The 8,355-nt window shown below is 40.4% G+C and overlaps 1 long non-coding RNA gene across 1 annotated transcript; it reads right to left on the bottom strand.

Annotated features, from left to right (window-relative positions):
* Positions 1-5,988: 5,988 nt before the first annotated feature.
* LOC119268380 lies at positions 5,989-7,880 on the bottom strand. Its single transcript, XR_005133153.1, has 2 exons — positions 7,365-7,880; positions 5,989-6,367 (listed from the first exon to the last, which is right to left on the bottom strand). It is a non-coding gene; the product is annotated as an uncharacterized LOC119268380 (long non-coding RNA).
* Positions 7,881-8,355: the final 475 nt, after the last annotated feature.

The following is an 8,355-nucleotide window of genomic DNA, read 5'->3' as shown; positions in this document are numbered from 1 at the left end:
CACCTTCCCCACCTTCCCCGGCCGCTACGCCACCCCGGCTCCTTGCCGCCCCATATCCTTCCCCACCGCACAACCACCTCCCGTCCCAGATCCATGGTCGCCGCGCCACCCCGACCAACTACCAACCGCGCCGCCACGCCCCTCCCACTCTCCAGCATGGCCAGATCCCATCCAAATCCTCCCCTTCCAAAGAAAACCACAGCCACCCCCAGATCCCCACCATGATTCCGCTTCTGCTGCTTCCACCTTCTCCTTCCGGCCACCCCTGCCGCCGCACCGGCCACTCCCCAGTGCCGCCGCCTCCTATCCTCACGCTGCCGCCTTCCCGCGCGCCGTCGCCTCTGGGATCCGCTCCAGCCTGGTCGCTGCTGGATGGCATCGCCATCACATGATGCAGGGAGCTCGGGTCACTGATGGTCTTCCTCTACTGGATCCCCTCCAACAAGTTCCCCTGCCTCCCCTCCCCTCTGACGAGCTCTCCTGCATCCCCTCCCCCCATGTGAGCTGCCTTGAAGGCGGTCGAGGCTCCCGATGCAGTTTGATTAGTGGTGTGGTGCGGTGTGTGCGGCTTGCAGCTCGGAGAGAGCGGACATGCAGTTCGTTTGCCCATCTGTAGTGTGGTATGCTCGGTTCGACCACCACGAGCTGCTCTTCACCAGCAAAAAGACTCCAACCAGCAAAAAATTCTTCATCGTCCAGCGCGGGATGCAGCCCATCAGGGCGGCGATGTGCAGTCCACGACAAGCCCCAATGCAGTGCAGTATGTTATCTGAGAAAAGGCCCAAACCTCACTCCGTTTTTGTTGTTGCTATAGTTCACTTTTTTGATTTTTGATAGGGAAAATCAAACCCACAACAGTTTACTATTCATGTTCTTCGGTTCAGTTTGCCAACTTTTTGCAGGAGAGGAAAAACATCAAAAAAGAGAAAAAGGGGTATTTTGCTCCTGGCGATCAGTGCGGTGCTCCTGATGCAATTTGACAGCTCACAAAAGCAGTCCACAACGCCAGCATCATGTTTGAGAAAAGTTCTTTTTTGTTACAGATTTTGGATGAGCATCTGCCATGCGGTTCCAGTGCAGATGATGTTCCGGCGCGGTCCACTGATTTTTTGCTTGCAGTGTAGTGTCGTGAAATTATACTCGTCCTCCCCCGTCATCCTCACCACTTTATACTTAGTCCAATGCTTGCAGTGTGGTGTGGATTTTTTGTATAAAGATTATAGGGACTCATTTGATTGCAGCGAAACATGGTGATGTTCAGGCATGAGCATGCGGTTTCGACCATGTGGACATGCAGTGCAAAAATGGTGTTTTCTGTGTTTGATGATTTTATGTATAAAAGTTATATGGACTCGTTTGAAAATTGTTTACTAAAGAAGTTCATTTCGAATTGTGTTGCGTCTCATTTCCCTCGACCATGCGGTTCACTTCTTCGCACGTGTACAGCTCGCCAATGTGGAAACCCAAAACTCCAAACAGAAAAAAGAAAGAAGGAAACGAAGTGCAAACATGTGTTAAACGAAAAATTGTAGAGAAATGACAAAAAAAGTAATGCCGTTCACTTGACCATTTGATGCAGTGCGGTTTTCTAACTGAAGCAGCGTGGTCAGGTGTCTGATGTTGTTCATCTTCTAAGTGACCATTTGATGCAGTGCGGTTTTCCAACTGAAGTAGTCCAGTCGGGTGTCTGATGTTATTCATCTTGTAATTGCAAAGAAAAAATGTTACCGAAACGACAAATAAAGTAATGCGGTTCACTTCTCCATATTTTTGGGGTTCACTTACGCCCGATGTGAAGTCCCGTCCACTTCCTTGCATGAGAAAATTTACGTGTAAATAGAAGAAATCAAGAAGTTCACTTGCCCATCTGATGGGGTGCGGTTTCCTGTCCGAAGCAGTATGTTTTTCTGTCCGATGCGGTTCACTCGTCAATATTAGTGTCGCGAAAAATAGAGTGTCCGCGTTTTCGTATTTTTAAAACTGCTCTTAAACCATAAGGAATTAGAGAGAGTGTTCTACATGAAAAAGTTGCGTCTCGGCGATATCTTTCCAACGGCATATCATTTGAATCATTTCGACAACTGGTTTGTAAAAATTTCGCGAAAAACGGCCGCTGCCTCTCGTCGTCCGCCGCACGATTTTCAAAATTAACTTAAAACTGTATGGAATCTCAAAACCATTTCTACATATGAAAGTTGCGCATTGTCCATATCTTTCCAACGACGTATTACACACCTCGTTTCGACAAACGGTTCAAAAATTAGAGCAAAAACAGTACCAAAAAATTGAAAAAAATTCAAAAAAACAGAATTCCGCGATTTAGTAAATTTGAAACTGTTCTTAAACCGTAATGAATTAGAGAAAATAATAGTTATGAAAAAGATGCGCCTCGACGATATCTTTCTAACAGCATATTATTTACTTTATTCCGGTCAGTGGTTTTGAGAAAATCACGAAAATACGATCGCTGCCACTCATCATTCGCCGCACCATTTTTGAAACTGCTCTTAAACCGAGAGGAATCTCGAAAAGTGTTCAACATGGCGAAGTTGCGTCTAATCCATAGCTTTCCAACGGTATATCATATGACTTGTTCCGATAAACGGTTAAAAACTAGAGCAAAAACAGTACCGAAAAAACACTGTGTACAGTTTTTTACGACACGAAGTTCTCTAGTCTCTGTAATGCAGTGCTCTAGCTAAAGAAAGTTCAGTGCCCTCGCGTTGAGCATGCGGTGCGGAAGAGTTATCAGAATAGTTATTCTGATAATATTATCAGAATAGACGGGCTGTATATACATAAACACTATTCTGATCACGGGATCAGAATAATATTCTGATCACAACATGAACTTCCCGAGTAACGCGACTGACCTTCCTCGAGTACTAGGTTGAACTTCAGCTAAAAGGTGTCCAAATGGGGATTGCGATATATCGTTGGATAGCTATGGACATCAGTATCATGACCCAAGTTAAATTTTTGGAAAAATGTAAGCGGTTTAAGAGCAGTTTTGAAAACCGTTTTTTCTTCATAGAAAAAACGTGAATTGTATTTTCGATCGCATTTTTAAACTGTTAATCGGAATGAGGCAAATAATATGGCGTTGGAAAGCTACTGCAAAACCGCTCCTTCCACATGTTGAAAGTTTTCTCTAATTCCCTATGGTTAAAGAGTAATTTGGAAAATCGTAAAATTTCGTAAACCGAACACCCGAGTTCGTATTTTTCATGTCATTTCTAAACGGCTAATCCAATTGAGGCAAATAATATGGCGTTGGAAAGCTTATGAAAATGCGCTACGTTTTTATGTTCAAAGTTTTTTCTAATTTTGAATGGTTTAAAAGTAATTTAGAAAATGGTACAAGTTCCACCAAGTTCGTATTTTCGAGCTAATTTTTTAACCGTACGTCCAAATGCAGCAAATGATATGGTGTTGGAAATCTTGAAGAAATGCGAAACTTTTTTGTATATATCGTTTCTCCTAATTCATTACGGTTTTATGCCAGTTTTGAAAATGGTTAAAAACGTATTTTTGCCATAATTTATACAAACTTTATCGGAATGGGGCAAATAATATACCGCTGAATAGCTACGGAAAATGCGAAACTTTTTCATGTTGATGGTTTTCTCTGAATCCTGGTCGTTTTCAAGTAATTTCGAAAATGGTGAGATCATTCGTTCTGCCTTTATCGCGAAACAGATTCTTCGAAAATGCACCGCGTGAAGAACTTGAACTTCTCGGCATGTCTACTTGAACTTCACTCTGTTTTTCACGTGTTTTTTTGCTTGTAGCTCTCCATCCACTGCTCATAGCTCTCCATCCACTCACCGAAATTGAGCAAGTGATATACCAATGGAAAGCTGCTGTAAACACGCAACTTTCTCGTGTTGATCATTTTTTCATACTCGCGACAATTTTAAAAGTTTTTCATCTGATATTCATTCAGTGTAGTAGGTGAACTTCCTGCTGTTTTTACGTTGAACTTCTGTGACGTATTTTTCATTTGTAATTTTCTCATCCATTTGTCAAGTGTTACACAAATGGTATTTCTTTTGTATAAACCTCTCTCACAATATTTTTTAAAATTTCTCCGACGGAGGACTTGAACTTATATCAACAAACTTTTAGTCTTTGCTTTTTTATTCTTTTTAATACAAAATGCACACCGTGTAGTACGTGAACTTCTGGCGTTTATCAATCTGAACTTCTCTCGGTTACATGAAAATATATGAGTTTTTTTATGAATTTTTAATATGATTTTTTAATCCTTTTTTATGAAATTTTGAAGCGCTCTATTTTTAATAGTTGAACTTCTTGTTATTTTATTTTTGAACTTCTTGTTTTCATTCTTTAATAATGAGGAAAATCAGAGTTTTCTATAATCATCGAACTTCTCCGTCTTTTTAATATGGACTTCCTGGTTTTTTCTTAATCTTTTTTATGAAATTTTGAAGCGCTCTATTTTTAAAAGTTGAACTTCTTGTTTTTTATTTTTTGAACTTCTTGTTTCCATTCTTTAATAATGAAGAAAATCTCAGTTTTCTATAATCATCGAACTTCTCCATCTTTTTAATATGGACTTCCAGCTTTTTTCTTAATCTTTTTTATGAAACTTTGAAGCACTCAATTTTTTTAAAAAAAGTTGACTTCTTGTTATTTAATTTTTGAACTTCTTATTTTCCATTCTTTAAGAACAAGGGAAATCTGAGTTTTCTATAATCATCGTACTTCTTCATCTTTCTAATTTGGACTTCCTGGTTTATTTATTTTAGTAACGGAAAAAACCTACTTTTTGATAAACATCGAGATTCTTCATTAAATTTGAACTTCTAGGTTTATTTTAATAGAACTTCTTCATTATTTCGAATAGAACTTGTTGGGTCTTATTCTTAAGTAACCGAAAAAATTGAGTTTTCAAATAAAGATAAAACTGCTCCGCTTTTTAAAAATTGAACTTCTTGGTTTTATTATTTAGTAACAAGAAAAAACTGAGTTTTTAATATGCATTAAAATATTTCATTTTTTAAAATTGAACTTCTTGGTTTTTATCTTTAGTATTGGGGAAAAATGACCAAAAATGACATTGTTTTTTGTTTTTGTTTTTTGAACTTCTAAATCCTAGGTTTTAATATACTTTGAACTTCTGTGTTATTTTAATTTGAACTTCATATTTTATTTTTTTATTTTTACATAAACATGATTTTAACTATTGTTTTAGTTTTGATCTTCATGGTTGTTTTTTTAATAACAGAAGATATCTATGTTTTTTTAAGAAGGTAAAATCCTAGACTTTTTTAATAAACATCAAACCACTTTGTTATTTTTTTGTATCTAGTTTTAAAAAAGTGAGAACATTTTTTTATTTTTTAGCTTTCCCTTTTTATTTTAGTTTGAACTTTATTTTATTCTTTAGTAACGAGGAATCATCCGAGTTTTTTTAACCTTCGTACTTCTCTCTTATTTTACTTTGAACTTAGAAAAAAATATTTGAACTTTTCCATTTTTTGATATTTTATTTTCTGCACATGAATTTTATACACAAACATTTTATCGTATTACATATTTTGACCTTTTTCATTTCTTATATTTGAACTTCTTTCTCTTTCTTTTATATACAAAAAGAAAATAGAATCACATATTCTTTGCACGACACAAACGGGCTACACCTACCTACTTACGTCATGTAGATGCATAAGTTGTCTGTACGTATATGCCGATGAATGATTGAGTTAACTCAGCTGCTCACTGCACTTTATATAGAAGAAACACACCTAATGGAGGGACATGCAATGCAAGGAGTCATACAGTCACACTTGAACTTTTACTGTTACAGCTCGTTTGGCTCCCCTGATTTCATTTCATTTGGTGGAAATGAAATGAAATGAAATCTCCATCAAGATTTTATTTGCCTGAATCCAAATTACAAATCCAAATTTCATGTTTAGCTGGCACTGGCATTTTGAGATGAAATCCTTACCAACACCAAAATGAGCAAGAATGTAACACTGAACCTTTGATGTTCACACGTACAAAAATGGTTTGCATTAAATTGAACCGTAGAAGTACACATAAATGAAAAACAGAAGGAGGAGCTTCAACATAGGACTTTGTGAAAAGTTCAATCTTAACAGTACAGCAGAGGTTCATAACAACATAAAATTATCACAATTTAGCCAAGATTACATAAAACTGAAGCTTTGCAGCTTTTTTGCAGCTTTGCATTACTAGCTCCACCAAGGAAGATTTCCATTGCTTGATTTGCTTGAGGATCCTTTTTTTCCTCATTTTTTCATTAAACACCATACTTCTTCCAAAACTTGATGCCCTTTTGCATGTAGAAAGTGGTTTCTTTTATTTTTCCTGCAAACTAACATGAGAAATGGTCTCATACTGTACATGTAAACAGTCATCAATGGAAACTGCAGTTTGTAAGCTATAATGGCGACATTAGCGAATTGTATATTTTCTAATAATGGTAGAAAAAGAGTAGAATTTTACTTGAGATATTGCGTACAATATACTGGTTTGAGAGTACAACAAACAAAAATGGAATTCTAAGTTCTGAACTTCCAACTTTGACAACAAGATTAATGTAAATTGCAGATACAATACAAACAAAGCAGATCATAACAACATGGCGATATTGGCTATCTCTTCAGGTGCCCGAGGGGACGTTTACATGTTTTATAGCTGATCATACACAAGTAGCAAGCTTCAGTTTAGCTTATAGGATATGTGTATTTATCATCTATGGTCACATGTACTACTCACTTTGTTTACACAAGCATGCAAGCAAATATACAAGACAAGCACAATTTAAATTTTGTGCCACAAAGAGAGGTGTGCAAATGTGCCATACAGAAGAGAAATGAACATGTTTTGAGGTATGGAGGAAATACACTCCCAAGGACAGTAGCAGAAATGACCATATTTCTTGTGCCTAAATCTGAACGTATACTATGACAATATACTACTACTAATATTGTTTCAGCGCAGTCTAGTAAAAGGAAGCAGCAAGGAAAAGTAACAACATTTTCAGAGAGCATTTCAAAGAACATTTTCAGAGAACTCCAAGCAAAAGTAATATATCTCTGCAGTTTCATTCCTCAAAGGGAGATAGAACAAAGTAAATCTGGGTCACTACTAGCGCACGATCAGTACATACATATCTACTATTGTTAAATGTAGGCCACGGCTACAATACTACAACAGAAAACGTCATCCATGGCAATGAATATACAACTGAACTTCAGACACTAGCCACCTACACTGCCGTCCTAGTGGGAGAGAGGAGGGAGATCTGGTGCTCGGTCGTTGCACCGACGGAGCAGAGTGCAGGCGCGCTGGAGGAGGGCGGGCCGTACCAGAGAGCAGGTCGCGCCAGAGCGCAGGGCAGGTCGCACCCGGGCGGAGGGGAGGGGAGTCCACGAACGGGGCATGTCCTCTGCTACGGCGGGCGGAGCTGGTTTCGGTCGCCGGAGGGTGGACGGGGAGGCGCCCATGTCCGGGGCAGAACATCGAGGAGGCGTGCGTCGCAGGGGGTCGTCATGTGAGGAGGAGCTGGGCGATGTCAGGGGCACCCTGCGGAGGCGCGACGGCGTACCAGAGGTAGGTGACAGGGTCGGGCGCCGGCGCTTCATAGAGGGAGGCGGCGTCGGGGTCGCACGCCAGTGCTTGGTGGTGGCAGGCGGCGGTGGGATCAATCCCGGCCGGATCCGGGGGAAGGAGGCAGTCCGGTGGCCGGATCCGGGGGAGGTGGTGTCGCGGCGGCCGGATCCCGGGGAGGGAGCTGCGCGGCGGCCGGATTTAGGACCGGTGGCGGACCGGTGGCTGGAGGGGGTGGTGCGGGGGGTGCGGGACTGGGTGGGTTTTCTTATTTATTTTTCTCCATGGCTTCGGAAGTTCGGGAACGCCTGTTGGGGCTCTATACAGAGAGCCGTGATCCAAATAACTATTTTAATCTCAGGATTAGAATAATGTTGACGCGCTGTGTGGCAGGTGCGTCATTACTAGTTAAACTAGTAATGACGCACTGTGCCCTGGTGCGCCATTAGTATTTTTGGAAAAATAAAAAAATTATTACTAATGGCGCACCGTGGGTCTGGTGCGCCATTAATGTCTACCACACTAATGGCGCATCAATTTATGGTGCGCCATTACTATATAGTAGTGGCGCATCACATGTCTGGTGCGTCATTAGTGGTCATATCATCTATAGCCTTTTTTCTAGTAGTGATGCCGTCGACGAAAGGATTCGATGGCCCCTTCGATCGTCAGTAATGACGCCGTCCAGGGAGAAACCTTCCTCCCCGGACAAATCTTTGTGTTCGGCGGCTTTATACTGCGGGCCAACTC

Source organism: Triticum dicoccoides, chromosome 3A, assembly GCF_002162155.2.
Source record: "Triticum dicoccoides isolate Atlit2015 ecotype Zavitan chromosome 3A, WEW_v2.0, whole genome shotgun sequence".
Classification (NCBI taxonomy): domain Eukaryota; kingdom Viridiplantae; phylum Streptophyta; class Magnoliopsida; order Poales; family Poaceae; genus Triticum; species Triticum dicoccoides.
The sequence above is the reverse complement of the archived record's forward strand: the minus strand, read 5'-3'. Positions and strand labels throughout refer to the sequence as shown.